Genomic DNA, 17,895 nt, shown 5'->3' with positions numbered 1-17,895 from the left:
AATCAAGACGATGAGCAGGATCCAGACAACTAAAATGAAGTTTGTCAGAAGCATGATTGGAAGTCTCGTCCTTGACTTTGACAATATGAAAGGTTCCCTATGGGAACCAATATCTTTATCGACATGAAAGTGGCCGAATTATAAGCAATGCTGGTGATGCCTGTCCTTATGCAGCCATTCCCTGCAATGAATGGTATGGAAGTGGTGCTCATAGGGTCGGTTGGTGTGTGCAATTCAGTGGGCTTGACAGATTGGTACGTAATAGCATTGTCTGGCTTGATGAGGAAAGCAATGGGAAATCACCTCAATCCTCACTTCCCTAGTACTTCTCTTCAGTGATGCCTACGCTGTCTCTGACAGATGGTGATGGAGTTACTGGGGATCCAACCAGCCTTCAACACAGACATGAGACTGGCGTTGTATGAGAACATACAAAGGATGAGTGTACAATCTGCAGCTGTAAGATAGTGACCTAAAACATGATATATGGGCATGATAAGAGGGAACCTGGGGAAGAGAAAACTTAACTGAGATAGATTCTAGTAGGAGGAGAAACAACACAAGAGAAGTTGGTGCCTCTTCTCATGATTACACAGGGTAGTTAATAAAGCAATGTTAAAAATTTTCCCTCCCAAATAAATTTCTAGGACAATGACAAGGAAAACAGAAACTCTGCTAAGAAATGGAGACTTTGCTATTATAAGTACATGCAATAATTAACTCATATGACACTCATTCTCACTCCAGCATTTAGTTTATATGTCCCTGTGAATGAAATAAGCGGAAAAATTAGGACTAATAGAAACAATTAAAACAGACCAGAATACCATACTGTTTATTTTCTATAATGAGAAGTATTGTGCTACTAGGTTTTAATTCATCTAAGGTAGTATTCTGTTTCTGAATGTAAGATACGTTTATAATGTAATATTTTTTGAATTTAATTACACTATTCTGCTTTACTGACTTGGTTATGAAATTACCTATTGTTTGGGATCTTCTGTTTGCCAATTACATGAATACAAGCAATTTGCTAACAATTACTTCCTAACTGTTAACTTAAGACATTTCGTGGAAATGATACACCAACAACATATCCATGCCTAAAGGACACAGCGTTTTAACTTTGCGCTGTACCTCGTACGTTACTGCAAAGCACACTAAGGAAGAACTTCCTGCACAAGTTTTGATACACAAAAATCTTACACCTCTCACTATAACTTACTGTGTCACTTTGTAAGAAAATTCAGCCCATGATCACAAATTGGTTCACTTCCTCCAGATTGTGTCTATTATCTGGCATTTCTGCCTTTGCTGGCAAAATGGTGTACAGTGCACTACGTCTTCTGGTATGGGCTAGAACAAATTTGCTGGGCTGTGCAGCTCAGATTGTTGAGGTGCTGGCCTTCTGACCACAACTTGGCAGGCTCGATCCTGGCTCAGTGTGGTGGTATTTGAAGGTACTCAAATATGTCAGCTTCGTATTGGTAGATTTACAGCCTCATGTCGGTAGATTTACTGGCACGTAAAAGAACTCCAGCGGGACAAAATTCTGGCACTTCGGTGTCTATGCAAACCGTAAAAGTAGTTGGTGGGACATAAAGCCAATAACATTATTATTTAGAACAAATTTATTACTTTCACTGATCTGTCTCGGTCTCATCCCTTGCTTTGACTCCATGAAAGTGACTGAGATATGAGCAATGTTAGTATGGCATTCCTCATACAGCCAGACTGTTATGAATGCCATGAAATGTTCCTCATAGGGTTGGTTAATGTGTGTATTTCAGTGGGCTTGACAGGCTGATATATAATAGCAACTTCTTGTCAATGACGAAATGAATGGGCAAAATACCTCACTCCTCATCTCCCTAGTGTCTCTCTTCAGTGATGCCTAGGCCATCTATGACAGCTGATGGCAGAGTTGTTGAGGATCCAATCAGCCTCTGGGCTAGGTACTCAAACATACATACACTCATGTTCATAAAAAACAGAACACCCTGAAAGACTAAAGATAGGAAGTTCATATTCACAGGATATATTCATTAGTATGTTCTGCAGAAATGATTAGCATTTCAGTCACCTAGGTTCAGCATGTGTCCTTCTGCCTAGTAGGCATTAGGTCCTCCATGGGCACTGATAATTGTTCCATGCGTGATGGCATCGATGCGTATAACGCGCGAATGGCGTCCTAGGGAATAACCATCCATGCTGCATTCACCTGTTTCCACAGTTCATCTTTGGTGGTTGGCATTGGATCACAGCGCCGCACCCATCGTTTCACCATATCCCGCACATTTTCGATTGGTGACAAGTCCGGTGATCGGGCGGGCCAGGGCAGCAGCCTGACTTCCTGTGACAACAAGAAGGCACGTGTTCATGCAGCAACATGTGGTCGCGCATTGTCCTGCTGAAATATGGCATCTGGGGTGTCATGCAGAAAGGGTATGGCTACGGGTCGCAGGACGTCATTCACGTAGGTCAAACTGGTCACAGTGCCCTGGATATGCATCAACTGTGATTTGTGGTTGTACCCAATAGCACCCCACACTATAAGACCTTGAGATGGTCTTGTGCGAATACAGTCAATGTGATGCCTCTCTCCGTCTGCGGCGAACCAAAATGTGGCCATCATTTTCAGCCAAACAGAAACTGGATTCATCCGAAAACACTATCTGCTGCCATTCCTGTCCCCAGTGACGTCGTTCCATACATCATTGCAGTCTAGCATGTTATTAGTCAAAGGTAGGGGGAGAAGTGGACGATGCACCAGTAACCCAGACCATAATAAACGACGACGGACCGTCACTCCTGATAGTATACGATGTGTTACACTGTTCCACTGTTGTGCCAGAGCTGAGGACGATATATATGACCTGCAATACTATTAGGATGAGGTGTCTATCTTCTCGGGGAGGGGTCCTGGATGATGCGACCATCTTGTCGTGCTCTACGGCCTTCTGTGAACCATTCTGTACACACACGTTGCGCTGCCGACACACTTCGCCCCACATGAGCAGCAATTTCCCAGATGGATGCATCACTTTCTCTCATGCCAATAACGCGCCTTCTTTCAAACTCACTCATTTGACGGTACGGTTCTCGCATACGTCCGCTCAAGTCACACTGATCCATTACCTTCTATTTATAGAGATCTCAAGAGCCGCAGTAACATTTTACTAGTCGGTGGCAGTGCGCCCAGATATCAATGTGGATCTTGAATCATTTCTGTTCTACATAGCTCTATCTCTCGTAAGATAGGGAGTTTAGAGTGTTCCACTCAGTTGCAGCCTGATCTTTGGCTCATTATGTCATTCCTTATGCAACCAGTCCCTCCAATAAACAGTGTGGAAGTATGGCTTACGCTTTTTTGGGGATTTAGCAGGCTGATAAGTAACAGCAATACCTAGTACACCTGTTTAGTGATGCCTTGATCTTTTATTGCTGAAGGTGGAAATGCTGGGGATCCAACCGGCCCTTGGGCTGAGGACTCAAAATATATTATCATTCTTTAACAGTCAAACGCTGTTCTGAATTTGTATGGCTTATTTTGCATTCTAGTTACAGCAAAGATTTTCATGGCGCTGAGCGAGTATCAGGCTCATGGTATTTCATGTATTTTGCAGGTTTCAAGTGGACGTATAGTGGTGAATATGTGGTGTGTGAAACTAACAGTGAAAGAGGGAAGTGTAATGTTATCTTTGGTATATTAATTAATCTATCAGCATGAAAAAAGATTTTTAAGAATGAAATGGCACCAATAGGAAGACAAGAACAGCAGCAGCAGCAGCAGCAGCAGCTGCGCTACCAACTCTGCCGAGAATGTTGTGCGGAAGGTGATGGAAGAATAGATATTAATGAACATCTTTCATGATTTTGTAAGACATCAAGTTTATATGAAAGTATGTAGGATTATTGATCAGTGCACAATTAGAAATACTGCACGAAACAAAACAAAATAACTTGAGAATATACCACACAAATATCAGAAGTTTACCTAAAAATAAAATTAGTTTAGTCAAAGAGCTAGGAGCATATAGATAGATAGATAGATAGATAGATAAATGTCTTTATTGGCATAGTTAAGGCCATTGGGCCTTCTCTTACACTAAATCAATTAGTATACATTGTCTGTTTGACATTGTGGCTCTGATAAAGGCCTGGAAATGAAGTAATTTAAATATAAGTAAGCATGATCATTATAGAACTTTCTATAATGAGGGATACTGTATTTAGTAAATGTGACAGTGTTGTTTGCAAGGTAAACCATAATCTGGAGCAATGGCTTCAAATTCCTCAGATTTATGTATTGATAAGGTGGAGACTTCTCAATTACTTTTATGTTGTAGTATCTATCAATACGGACATGAAGCTAATAGATTATAATATAGCAGAATCTATCTCGAACATGCATTTATTCAAAGTAAAATTCCTAATGGAAACATTCTATCGATTATATCTCAGCCTACATTAGTTAACATTAATTTAGAAGAAGGAGGAGAACATAAGAAAGACACTAATCATACTCAATACATCTTACAAGGAAACCCTTCCAAATGCAAGTCTCCGATCTGATTGAGATTTGGTTCGACTATTTCAGTAGGAATGTTTTATTCAGCCATATCAAAATTAGATGCCCAGTCATATATTTAGCACCTGTTTTGTTCATTTAAGCACTGCACAGATAGGAGGTGAGCGGCGGGAAGCAGATAGAGGCGGGACGGCCGTCCAGATCGTGTGTTATGTTCACACTCCTTGTTTCTCACATACACATTACTTCCCAAGCCTCGGCAATCACTGCCTTTCCATGAGGAGGATGTGTCCGTGCGGCCCTCAACACAATAGTTTGCAGTATTCGTGGAAATATCCAATGTTTATGATCATGTGACATGAACTGGCTATGTTTAATTCCAATGAGTGGTAAGTTTATGTATATACAGTTGTATATACAATGTATATGTAAGCAATTAAGTGCTGTTACTGTTTACTTGTGAGTACTTATGGTTGTGTTTAACTATGAACAGATAACACAACGAATGATCACATCCTGCTATCTATTAATGCCTGGAAAGTCGTTCACAGCTTAATGGCATGAAGCTACAATAAACAAAGCAAAAGCTGATCTGACTTGAGATATACAGTAAGTTCCAGCACAAATTCAATTAACAAAAACAGAGAAAGACCACGTGTTAATTATTAATTAATTAATTGATTTATTTACTGTCTCCCGCCCAGGTCTTACACAAAGTGCTAAGAACAACGCATCTGTTGATGTAATTACAGAAGTTCCACTACAATTTCTTGATCCAGATAATTACTGATGATGACACCACTGAATATGGAAATGATGCTTGCTTGTTGATGCTTGTTGTTTAAAGGGGCCTAACATCTAAGGTCATCGGTCCTAATATGGAAATGATATCCTTGACGCTGCACAGTGGGCCACCATACAATTCTAATGGGACAAAATTACTTAGCATAAAATACAGTTTGAATAGGTTCTATAATGATTTAATATTGTATGGTGTGATTAAGTAAGGTAAGTTAACATAAAAGTCATAAACAAAAGAGAATGAGAAGCAACAAATTCTCCTGAGCACAGTGGTCAGCCATCCCAAATGTTACATTTTAGAAGCAACCAAACTTACATTTGGAAGTGTGGTAAACATCTGTGGCATTTGTCATCTGCCCCAGTCACATCATCATCATCATCATCATCATGGGTAGATCGAATCACAAATGAAGAGATACTGAATGGAACTAGTGAGAGAAGAATGATTTTGTGAAATTTGACGAAAAGAAGAGAGAGAATGACAGGGCACATCTTAAGACCCCAGGTCTAGTTCAATTAGTTTTTGAAGGAAGTGTAGGCAGTAAAAATGGTAGGGGTAGACCAAGAAATGAATACGATGAACAGATTAGAGTAGATGTAGGACGTAGCAGTTACGTATAAATGAGAAGTTTAGCACAGGACAGGGTGGTATGAAGAGCTGCATCAAAACAGTCTATGGACTGATGACCCAAACAACATCAGCATCAAGTTACTTTAAGAAATAAGTTGATTGCCACATCAAGAAAGTCGACATCCAGCTCAACAATACTATACATATCATCATGTAAGTCTATTCTGTAGCTCATTGCCCCATCAAGTTTGTGCCATTTTAATGTTTTTATCCAAGAATTAGATAAGATTGTCAAATCCAGCACATCCCATCCACAGAGATGTAGCGGATCTTTGGAGACATAGGCTGAAATAATGCCATCCATCTAAGAAAACAGCCAAGAGGCCAATAGATGCTCCCTTCAATCCAACAGCAGAATGGAGACAGCAGTGGATGTATGTAGCTCCGGAGTGGCCCAGTTTCTTTGAATCAAACAATGTTCCAGATGGTTTTCAGCTCCCAGAAGGATGCAGACATCTCAAAACAGATTCTGCCAAATGTGGCTACATTGCTACATCAAGAACTCATCAGGATGCGATTGTGGAGCAGAGTTCCAGGCCGTTTTGCATATGACAAATGATTGCCCTCTTTGTGCATACTGTGGTAGCCAAGAAGATATTGGCAAAATGCTGTCACTGTTGGTACTGAGGCTAGAAGACCTGGATGTACAGCACTAGATCCGTGTTTTCCCTCAGCATACAAGGTTTATACATGTTTGTAAATTGTACACTGGCAGAAAATAGAATCCCAACACCAAGAAGTTGGGCTAGATGAAACAAAATTTGGTACGTGTTTACACATCTGAAAGATGACACCTATTCATATTTACCCACTAGTCGACTAAGAGCGGTGCTATGACCTTGCAAAGCATGTTTGCTTTAAATACAAGCGGCAACACTTCGTGAGCTTTAGTCATCATCCGGTATTGACGTGAGGTCAGTGCGAGTCAAACATGCTTTTAAGGAGATGAAGAAGGAAGTATCAGCAGCTTACTGAGTTTGAACGAGGCTGTGTAATAAGGCTAGGCTACGAGAAGGTGGATGTTCTTTCTGCGATGTGGCAGAAAGATTTGGCAGGGATGTACCCACAGTGCATCGGTGTTGGCAACAATGGTCACTGGAAGGCACTGTCTCAAGAAAACAGTGGTCCGGCCGCACATGGGCCACTATGGAGAGGGAAAACCGCTGTATTCACTGCATGGCTGTGGAGGATCATACTGGATCTGCAGCAGCCATTAAAACTTCACTTGACACCAGAGTGATACAGCGAACTGTAACAAATTGATTACGTGAAAAGCAACTCCCAGCCAGACGTCCAGAAGCGTTCATGCCACTAATTCCGAATCACTGTTATTTGCGGCTTCAGTTGTGCTGCCATTCTTCGGCAGTATTCAAGGGTTTTTTCCAACAGTTTACCAGTTGTCCTCATACCACTGCTGTCACTCAATGTGCTGTATAGAGTGTCAACCAGTTGCCTTGGCCTGCAAGATCACCAGACCTTTCGCCCATTGAGCACGTACACATCATTACAGGACAACAAATCAAGTGTCGTCCAATACCAGCATTAATCATTGTCAATTAAACTCACCAAGTGCAACAGGCGTGGAACTCCATCCCACAAAATTACATACGGCACCTGTATGACATAAGGCACGCACGTTTGCAGGCTTTAATTCAAAATCGTGGCAACTACAGCGATTATTATTGTACCACCATGTCACATGTACTCGCGAATACTTGAATGTATGACCTGAAAACTTTAATCAAATACGTTACCTAGGCAATTGTTTAACACATTCACTCCCACAGACGCCATAAAGCATTAACAGCAGCCTATGTGCGGGACCATATCCGAGTTAAGGCGCTTAAGGTTGCGCGATGTAAACGTTGTTCCGAATTTAGTGCTATATTCTTATGAAGTCGTAGTTTGTGTTGAAAACCATAGATGGCACACAAATGAACAGTCCCTCACCCTGACTACTTGAATAGTGGGGACATTCCAATGCTTTCCTTCTTTCTTTGAGTAAATACAAACCTAACCCAGTTACGGTATTCTTGTGAGGGTGTGTAGTGAAGCGAGTTATCGTGCCACAATTACATGACAAGTTACAAACACAGTATACGAAGTGAGGAAATTGAAGACATACTACTGAACGATGATTCTGGTGATGAACTCATACCTGATTTCAGAGATAGCGAAAGCAATTCCGATGATGATATACGAGACTCTGGGCAAAATGACATTCAGCACATTCAAATAACCAATACGCATCCGTCTTATTGCTCGCCTGCAATCAGTTCACTGGCCGGGTAGGATTAAATGTTGACATTGAAAATAGAAACGAAATTTTGTCTTTCGTCAATTTATTTGTAAAGTAATGATGATTTCCTTGAATATGTATGCCATCAGACAAACCTCTACGCAGAACAAGTTATTAGTGCAGCACCGCGTCCATTCACTAAATAGGCCTATTCTTTTTTTCAGACGTGGAAACCAGTCAACGTAAATGAGATGAAAAAGTGTTTAGGACTAATGTTTGTACCCAGAATAATTCAAAAACCAGTTCAGAAAATTTATTGGACAGAGGACACTATTTTCAGCTCACTGATTTTTTCAAAAACCATGGCAAGAACCCCGTTCAAAAACATATTATCATTGCATTTTAACGACAGCAGTCATTATGAGGGGAATCCTGATAGGCTATACAAAATTAGGCCGATTCTTGAAAGGCTCAGCAACCGTTTTCATACAGTAACATTTAATGTAAAATAAGCACTATAGAGATGAGGGGATTTAAAAAGACTGGGCTGTAGGTTTAAATCACCCGCTCAGGAGCTGATAGTCAACGTGTTAAATTGCATTCTTTTAAACTACGAGGCAAGTTTTTTAAGTAGGTACCATTTTGATATAGGAAAAAAAGTAATGCAATTTTTTTAACAATTAATTTTTTTTACATATAAGCCTGTACCTTAAACTATTTCTTAACATCGTTTCCAAGCATATTAAGGCACGTCATATCATCAAACCAATTACTGAATTCCATCCCCATAGAAATCTGCTGCCTGGTGTACCAGCCACTGAAGCACAGTTATTTTTAGGTCTATATAACAAATTCCAGCTTGTACGTTTGAGAAGTTCCAACTTTCCACTACTTTAAAATCTTACTATGTTCTTAGATCATCACCATCGTTATTATCATCATCGTGGCGCTGACCTACTAGATGTTTTTCAAGTGCAGGAACCAGTGGTAGTCACTAGGCACTATGTCAGACTACAAGAAGGATCAAATTGTTCCCAACCAAATGAACTGATGAGGTCTCGAATCTGATTAGCTGAGTGAAGTCGTCTGTTGTCATGAAGCAAAAGAATCCCTCTTGTGAGCATGCCACGCCGTTAGTTTTGGATTGCACGACAGAGTTTATGTAATGTCTCACAATAAGTCTCGGCATTTATTGCGTAACCCTCATGCAAAAAAATCCACAAGCAACACACTCTGCCCATCACAAAATGCAGTGCACATGAGTTTGCAAGCTGAAATTGTTTGCCTTCTTAGGGTGATGTTGAGTGTCTCAATTCCGTGGATTGCCGTTTTGATTCCGGCATAACATTAGCCAGCCATGTTTCGTCGCTGGTGACAATTTGGCTTACGAACGCATTACCTTCACTTCTGTACCGCTCTACATGCTTGGTTTTGTGCATCCCTGTCAGTATTCTCGGTACCCAGTGCGAGCACTACTTCCAATAATCTAAGGCTCCTGACACAATTTCAAAGAGAACACTCCTTGAAATTTCAGTCAACTCATAACTTAATGACGAAATCGTAAAACATCTGTTTTCTTGAACCTTTGCACCAAGTTATACTCAAGACACATTTCTCCATCCTGAAGAACTGAATAATTATTTCTTAAACTCTGTAAAAGAAACTGGAGATCAAATTAAGACAACAGGTATGGCTGCGAGTGACTTTCCTCACAATCAACCCCCCTGCCGAAACACTTCTCATTGGGTTGAAATCCCATCTGATGAAGTAATTAATGTTAGTTTAAAATTATCAAACTCAGAGTATGGATTGTTATTGGTTATCTAATTACATCATCAAAAGAATAATACATTTGATTTCTGAACCTCTAGATATTATTTTTAATAAGTGTTTAGAGTTTGGAGGTAATCCTGATTTACTTAAAATTTCTAAAGTTATTCCAGTATTTAAAAGTGGCGACAAAGGATTTCTTCAGAACTATCATGCAGTCTCAATTGTTACAATAATTTCAAAAATATCTGAATCACTTTTGTACGATCAACTTAGCAACTATTTTGGAACTTACTATTTCACCTGCAAAGCTGCTGAAAGTTGATATAGAAGCCAGGAGAAAATGTGTCAACAATTCTGTTTTACCTTTATCCATATTTCTTTGTTCCATGACATTGTTTTTCTGCAATATTTTCCCTTTGTAATTCGAAAATGTCAGTCTGTTAGGTCATCAGCCCAGAGGGTGGTTAGATCCTCAAATATCACCACCAAAGGCTATGCAGATATAGGAATACCACAAAAACCAATGGCAGCATCAAAATGAGGCATACTAGGCAAGATGAGGAGTGATGTACACTGGCGGAAAAAACATGCAACATCCTCAAGGGCAAGGTCATTTTATTCACAAGCGATGTGACAGGTAGTTTATCATTGCAGGAGTATATGATTACAAATTCAAACCAAATGAAACACGTCACAGTAAAGGGTGCCCAAACAGTTGCATCAATACACAGTACACATGTATGGAAACAATCATTAAGGTGCCAAGTGGCATCCTACGATAGATTGTCCCAAGCATCTTGCACTTTTTGATGCAATTCCGCAATGGTTCTTGCAGGCTCTGGAGAACATGTAATTTAATATCATTTAAGAAAATTTCTCTTAACTTCAACCTATTCAATACAGTACAAGATGTTAACGTATTAGTTAAACATTGTTAAAATAGTTTAAACTATTAAGATTCTTTCAATTCAGAGGAAATGATTTTCATTACTTGCAATGAATGAGTAATTTCCCGCTCCATCATGTCCTGTGCGTGTTCAATTAGCGAGAGATCCTGTGATCTTGCTGGCCAGGGCAGTTGCTGTACACCACGTTGAGCAGGATGCGTTGCAGCAGCTGTATGTGGATGTGCACTGTCCTGCTGTAAAAGCACATCAACTTCCTGTAGAAGAAATGGCAGTAGCACGGGGACAACAACCTGTGTAATGTAACGGGCTCTGGTTACGTTACCGTGCAGAAACACTAACTGTAACCGCAAGTACTGATGGCCCCCTAAACCATGAAGCCTGGGGTGGGACCTGAGTGTCGTGGACGAATGCACTCTGGAATAGGCCGCTCACCAGGTCTATGCCATTACAATTCATACTTGCATACAGACAGAACCTAATCTCGTCTCTGAAGACAACAGAGCACCATTCCACTCTCCAGTTGACTCTTTCACGACACCAGCGTAGCCATGCTTGGTGGTGTTGTGGTGTCAGTAGTAGCCTGGCCAGAGGCTCACGTGATTGTAATCCTGCTGCAAGTAGACGGTTCCCAATGGAGCTTGGTGACAGCAGGTGCAACATGTGACCAGATTTCGTTCCTGGATGATGTCCGGTCGGCCACCTCTGCTCGCACAATGTGTCGATCTTGATGTGCGTCTGGACTGTGGGGACGTCCAGAGCATGGTCTATGGGTGTGGGAATGTTCCATAGACCACTGCTGAAAGTAACAACACACCACCAACACATTGTACCCAACATGTGTAGCAACCCATCGATATGTCAATCCAGCTTCCCGCAGGCCCACAATGCGACCCCGTTCAAATAACTGCAGTTGTTCAACAGGAGCATATACTCGTCGGCGGGGCATGGTTGTTCCTTAGAATGAATGTTGCAAGCACTGTTCACCTATAACTACAGCAAAGTTACTGCTTGCACAGTCAAAACAGAGTGCGCATGGACAGGCCTCCTGAGCACCATCTGATCGCCGATGTACGTGACAAAAGAATCACTAACACAACAACCACTCAGTATGCACATATTATATCCTGGTGCCACTGAACACAGTCAATGGGGATGTTGCATGTTATTTTTTCCAGCAGTGTAGTTTGCCATTGCTTTCCTCACTGGGCCAGACAGTGCTAAAGGTAAATATACAATAATTATCCATAATCTGCAATAGTCGGCACCTCTGCCATACTCTTCTTCTTCTGCTTTTCCCACATCTGTGGGGTTGTGGGTGCGAACTGTGTAGCACATGGGGATTGGGCCTGTTTTACGGTCGAATGCCCTTCCTGACACCAACCCTGTATGGGGGGGATGCAATTTCTATTGTGTGTTTCTTTCATGGCTGGTAGTGTGGTATGTTGTTTGAATATGGAGAGGATTATGTTCGGGCTAGACACAAGCACCCAGTCCCTGAGCCTGAAGTATTAACCAGAAGCTGTGAAAATCTCCGACCAAACTGGGAAGTGAACTTGGGGCTCTGTGACCCGAAGAGCAGTACGCTGAACATTCAGCCAAGGAGTCGGGCCGCCTCCTTTTCTTTCTGTGCCTTCTTTTATCACATTCTCTCTTCTATGGTTCAGTATGTGACAAGTTTTCCACAAATGCATAGTTTGATTATGCCTTCCCCCCCCCCCCCCCCCGCCCCTTTTTTTACTTTTTTCTCCTCACCTTCAGCAGCCTTACTGATATTCATAAGGACTGTCCATTCTTTGACTTTTGAGTTTCTTTCACTTCTTTAGTTGGTCCTCAAGCAACATATTCCTTGGAACATTGCCTCGCTTCCTTTTTTCTTCAACCTATCAATACAGAAATACCAACCTTCAAAGGTGGACATCAGTAGTATTCAGTAGGGTGAATTTCAGAAGGGATGGTGGGGAACATGACAAATTATAATATGAGATTTCAAACAATATCAACACGTTTTTCTAAAATTCCTACACGTTGAAAAGAAAAATTATTACATACATAAACATAACTAAGTTACTTTCCTTGCAGCATCATCACAGTTGCTTCTGGTGAGACTCAAAATCTTGGGCAAATTATAATATGCAATTTCAAACAATATCAATATACCTTTTTATTCTTTTGTGTTAAAAAAATTATTAAACACACTAACATACTTAAGTTGCTTTTCTTGCAGCACCAGAGGTGCCAACCTCTGAAGTGACTTTTCGGTAATCTTCAGCCCTCTCAGAAAATTTTCGAGTCAAATACAAAACATTCTCCTCTTTTCTCAATAATGACCCCCCTTTGCCCCTCCTGACAGTAACCTATTCTAAAGTATATCATATTACACAATACAATTTGCACATTACGAGTTACTTTCACCATAAAACATTCTTTGTAGCTTGTTTTGAACCCAGCAGCTGCTTTTCAGTATAGGTTTTCTTGAAATCATCCTTCGCCCTGTGACATTTTCGCCTTCTGAACAATAAGCACAATTCCAGTATAGATGTACTTAATGTACTGAAGTCCTTCAGTTGTTTCCTATTAACATTGAAAAACACTTTTTGTGGGAGAGGTACTGCCAGGTAGACATAATAGTGCAATAATACAACATTACATTTTATAGTGGAGAAGAGCAGATTGGAGCTCCTTCATTCACATTCACAATGTTTATGGGTAGCAGAAGGAAGTGACGATCGAAGTATCAATGGCAACTCAAAATCATTAAAACGAGGATGGTTGAGAAGAAATGCTCGAAACAATTCACTTTTCGTTCTTTGCTCTCTTTTTCCCCATAGAAATAACATTTTTTGTGATAATGTCGCTTTTCTGTAATATTTTCTCCTTTGGCCATAATGCCGTAATTGTGAGGGGAAATCCAGAACAGTTGGCACCTCTGCAGCATTTTCACAGTTGCTCCTTTTGCCTTACAGAGATCCTTCTCAGAAAACTGCTTTTGATGGATGTCAGAGCATGATAACATTTTTATTTTTGCCTCCAGGAGAACACTAAGAGTCCTGGTACTCAAATTTAACCAAATTCTTGCAAATACTGAATATTTCCTCAGTTTGAAGCACTGCTGTGAGGTATCACTAAAACGGCAAGCACTCACTAGAGGAAGAACCGAATACTTAATGTTTCCAGAAGCACCTTTCAATTTTGAAATTTTTGCCCATGTTACATCCATTGTTTCACATTTTAAAATGTCTTCATTTAATGCATCTGCTTGGTATGAAGCAAATTCGACGTCCAGTTTGTATGGGTCAGTGTTCTGAATTATATTTTGAAACAATCAAAAAATGATGAATACAGAGTAGATGCTCTCAATGAAACATCCGCTACTTCTGCGTGCTTCACCACAGAGTCATGAATAGGGAACTTGTCCAAAATGTAGCTAGCTGCATGCTGTAGAGAAGAAATTTCTTACCTATCTGAAGAACTGTCTCAAGTCATCTACAGATAAAATGCCAGCCTCACTTCCTCACTTAACATGCTGCCTTGATGTAACTCCACTTACAATATCACTGTCATCTTTCTGACAAATCCTGCCACTGAACTTTATCTTGGTAATGCACTTCAAACTTCCTTCTAGCTGCTTTCCAATCTTTTCAGCTTTCACAAACCTCACCATTAAATCCTTCAACAATACACTCACGTATCTGGCCACTTTATGCATGGAGGGAGCTTCTACTTGCAACATTATGTACTCTGTGAAAACTGGGAATATGTTCGGCAGAAATAAAGTACCAAGTGAGTTGGTCATGCGGTTAGGGGCATGCAGCTGTGAGCTTGCATTCGAGATATAGTGGGTTCGAATCCCTCTGTCGGCAGCCCTGAAGATGGTTTTCAGTAGTTTCCCATTTTCACACCAGGTAAATGCTAGAGCTGCACCTTAATTAAGGCCACAGTCGCTTCCTTCCCACTCCTAGCCCTTTTGGTAGCCTTCTGGGCAGCTAAGTGAAGTAGGGAATACATACATTGTCGCATAACCACTGAATGATTCCGTTTCGAAAATGCTGACATTCCCTTAATTTTACCTACCATTATATTTACATCGTCACAACCAAATGATAAAACAGTTTTCCCATTTCAGCATCTTGATTTTTAATTTCTCTATCCCACACCTGAAATATTCCTTCCCCAGCGTTATAATCATATTCCCCCAAAGCAAGCAGTAGAGTAACAATCGATTCTTTTTTTCTCACGAAAGGGAGTGAACATCAACGGATACAATTTGCAGCCATTCTTATCATTACTAGCATCAGTAGACAATGAGTAAGGAGCATTCTGAAGACTATTTCATATATTGTTGACAGACATGCTTCTCACTATTGCACTTCATCAATAAATCACTACTGATCTGCATTTAGGACAGTCGCCCAGGTGGCAGATTCCATATCTGTTGTTTTCCTAGCCTTTACTTAAATGATTTCAAAGAAAATGTTGGCAAGTTATTCCAATCCCTAACTCCCCTTCCTATAAACAACATATTACCCAGTTTGTCCTCCTGAATTCCAACTTTATCTTCATATTGTGATCTTTACTACTTTTAAAAACACAACTCAAACTTATTCATATACTAATGTCATTCCACGCCATCTTTCCACTGATAGCTCGGTACATACCACTTAAAATATTTTGCTAATTTACCTTTGAGATTCAGATATCTGTTCTTTTCGTTTGTACTGGCCTGGTTGGCCTTTTCATTGCAAGTAACTAACCTCATCTTTTAATCCGTATAGAAAGTCTGTTTAATTACAACGAACAATGTTTTATTATAAACCACCTATTCAATACATCAAAATGTTATTACATTTAGAGTTTCCTCATTAATATGAAGTTATACGCGGACACCGAGCTCGACAGCTGCAGTCGCTTAAGTGGGACCAGTATCCAGCATTCGGGAGATAGTGGGTTCGAACCCCACTGTCGGCAGCCCTGAAGATGGTTTTCCGTGGTTTCCCATTTTCACACCAGGCAAATGCTGGGGCTGTACCTTAATTAAGGCCACGGACGCTTCCTTCCCACTCCTAGCCCTTTCCCTTTCCTGTCCATTGTCACCATAAGACCTATCTGTGTAGGTGCGACATAAAACAACTTGCAAAAAAAAAAAAAAAAAGAGTTATATGCGGGACATGTTTCGCTCCTTTATAGAGCATCATCAGCCAATCTAGAATCTCAAGGGTTGGTTTATGTTCGTAACTAATGACTTAAAAACTATTTGTACATTTTACAACCTTATACTTCTTTTACTAAAATATCATAGAAGGCCCTCCCCTGTGAACCATGTGACCTTGCCGCGGAGGGGAGGCTTGCGTGTCCCAATGAAGCAGATAGCTGAGCCGCAGGTGCAACCATATCGGATGGGTATCTGTTGAGAGACCAGGCTAAGGAATGGTTCATTGAAAGGGGGTAACAGTCTTTCGGAAGTTGCAAGGCGGCAGTCTGGATGATTGACTGATATGTCCTTGTAATAATATATATTTTTTTTTTGCTAGGGGCTTTACGTCGCACCAACACAGATAGGTCTTATGGCGACAATGGGATAGGAAAGGCCTAGGAGTTGGAAGGAAGCGGCCGTGGCCTTAATTAAGGTACAGCCCCAGCATTTGCCTGGTGTGAAAATGGGAAACCACGGAAAACCATCTTCAGGGCTGCCGATAGTGGGATTCAAACCCACTATCTCCCGGATGCAAGCTCACAGCCGCGGGCCTCTACGCGCACGGCCAACTCGCCCGGTGTAATAATACTCAACATGGCTTAGTTGTGTTGATACTGCTGCACGGCTGAAAGCAACGGGAAACTACAGCCGTAACTAACCCCCGAGGACATGCAGCTCTCTCTGTATGAATGATGTACTGACGATGGCTTCCTCCCGGGTAAAATATTCCAGAGGTAAACTAATCCCCCATTCGGATCTCCGGGTAGGGACTACACGAGAGGGGGCAATCATCAGCAAGATGGCTACTGACATTCTGCGAGTTGAAGCGTGGAATGTTAGAAGTTTGAATCGTTGTGGTAGGTTAGAGAATCTGAAAAGGGAGATGGATAGACTAAAGTTAGATGTAGTTGGTATACGTGAAGTATGTTAGCAGGAAGAACAAGATTTTTGTGCAGGTAACTACCGAATTATCAACATAAAATCAAACAGGGGAAATGTAGGAGTTGGTTTAATAATGAATAAGAAAACAGAGCAGCGGGTAAGCTACTACGACCACCATAGTGAAAGAATTATTGTCGTGAAGATAGACACCAAACCAATGCCCACCACAATAGTGCAGGTCTATATGCCTACTAGTTGACCGGATGGTGAGGAAATCGAAAGAATATATGAAGAGATGGAAGATTTAATACAATATGTAAAAGGTGACAAAAATCTAATTGTGATGGGAGACTGGAATGCAGTGGCAGGCATAGGAAGAGAAGGTAATACAGTAGCAGAATTTGGATTGGGACAAAGGAACGAAAGAGGAAGTCGGCTGGTTGAATTCTGCACTGATCATAATTTAGTCCTTGCCAATACTTGGTTCAAACACCACAAATGACCGTTGTGTATGTGGATGAGACCTGGAGACACTGGAAGGTATCAAATAGACTTCATTATAATTAGTCAGAGATTCAGAAACCATGAGCAGACATGGACTCTGACCACAACTTGTTGGTCATGAAATGCCATCTGAAGTTGAAGAAATTGAAGAAAGGAAAGAATGCAAAAGGATAAGATCTAGACAAGTTGAAAGAAAAGAGTGTGATAGATTGTTTCAAGGAAGATGTTGCAAAAGGACTAAATTAAAAGGCTGAAGGAAACACAATAGAGGAAGAGTGGATAGTCATTAAAAATTAAGTCAGTAAGGCTGCTTAAGAAATGTTAGGAAGGAAGAAAATATCAACTAAGAATCAGTGGATAATTCAGGAGGTACTAGACCTGATTGATGAATGAAGGAAATACAAGACTGCTAGAAATAAAGAGGGCAGAAAAGAA

The 17,895-nt window shown here is 40.8% G+C and overlaps 1 protein-coding gene across 1 annotated transcript in view; it reads right to left on the bottom strand.

Annotated features, from left to right (window-relative positions):
* Positions 1-17,895, bottom strand: part of LOC136864213 (ubiquitin-conjugating enzyme E2 H) — a 115,660-nt gene that overhangs the window by 56,550 nt on the left and 41,215 nt on the right. The gene's annotated exons all lie outside the window — the stretch shown is intronic.

Source organism: Anabrus simplex, chromosome 2 (genome assembly GCF_040414725.1).
Source record: "Anabrus simplex isolate iqAnaSimp1 chromosome 2, ASM4041472v1, whole genome shotgun sequence".
In the NCBI taxonomy this organism is placed as follows: Eukaryota; Metazoa; Arthropoda; class Insecta; order Orthoptera; family Tettigoniidae; genus Anabrus; species Anabrus simplex.
The sequence above is the reverse complement of the archived record's forward strand: the minus strand, read 5'-3'. Positions and strand labels throughout refer to the sequence as shown.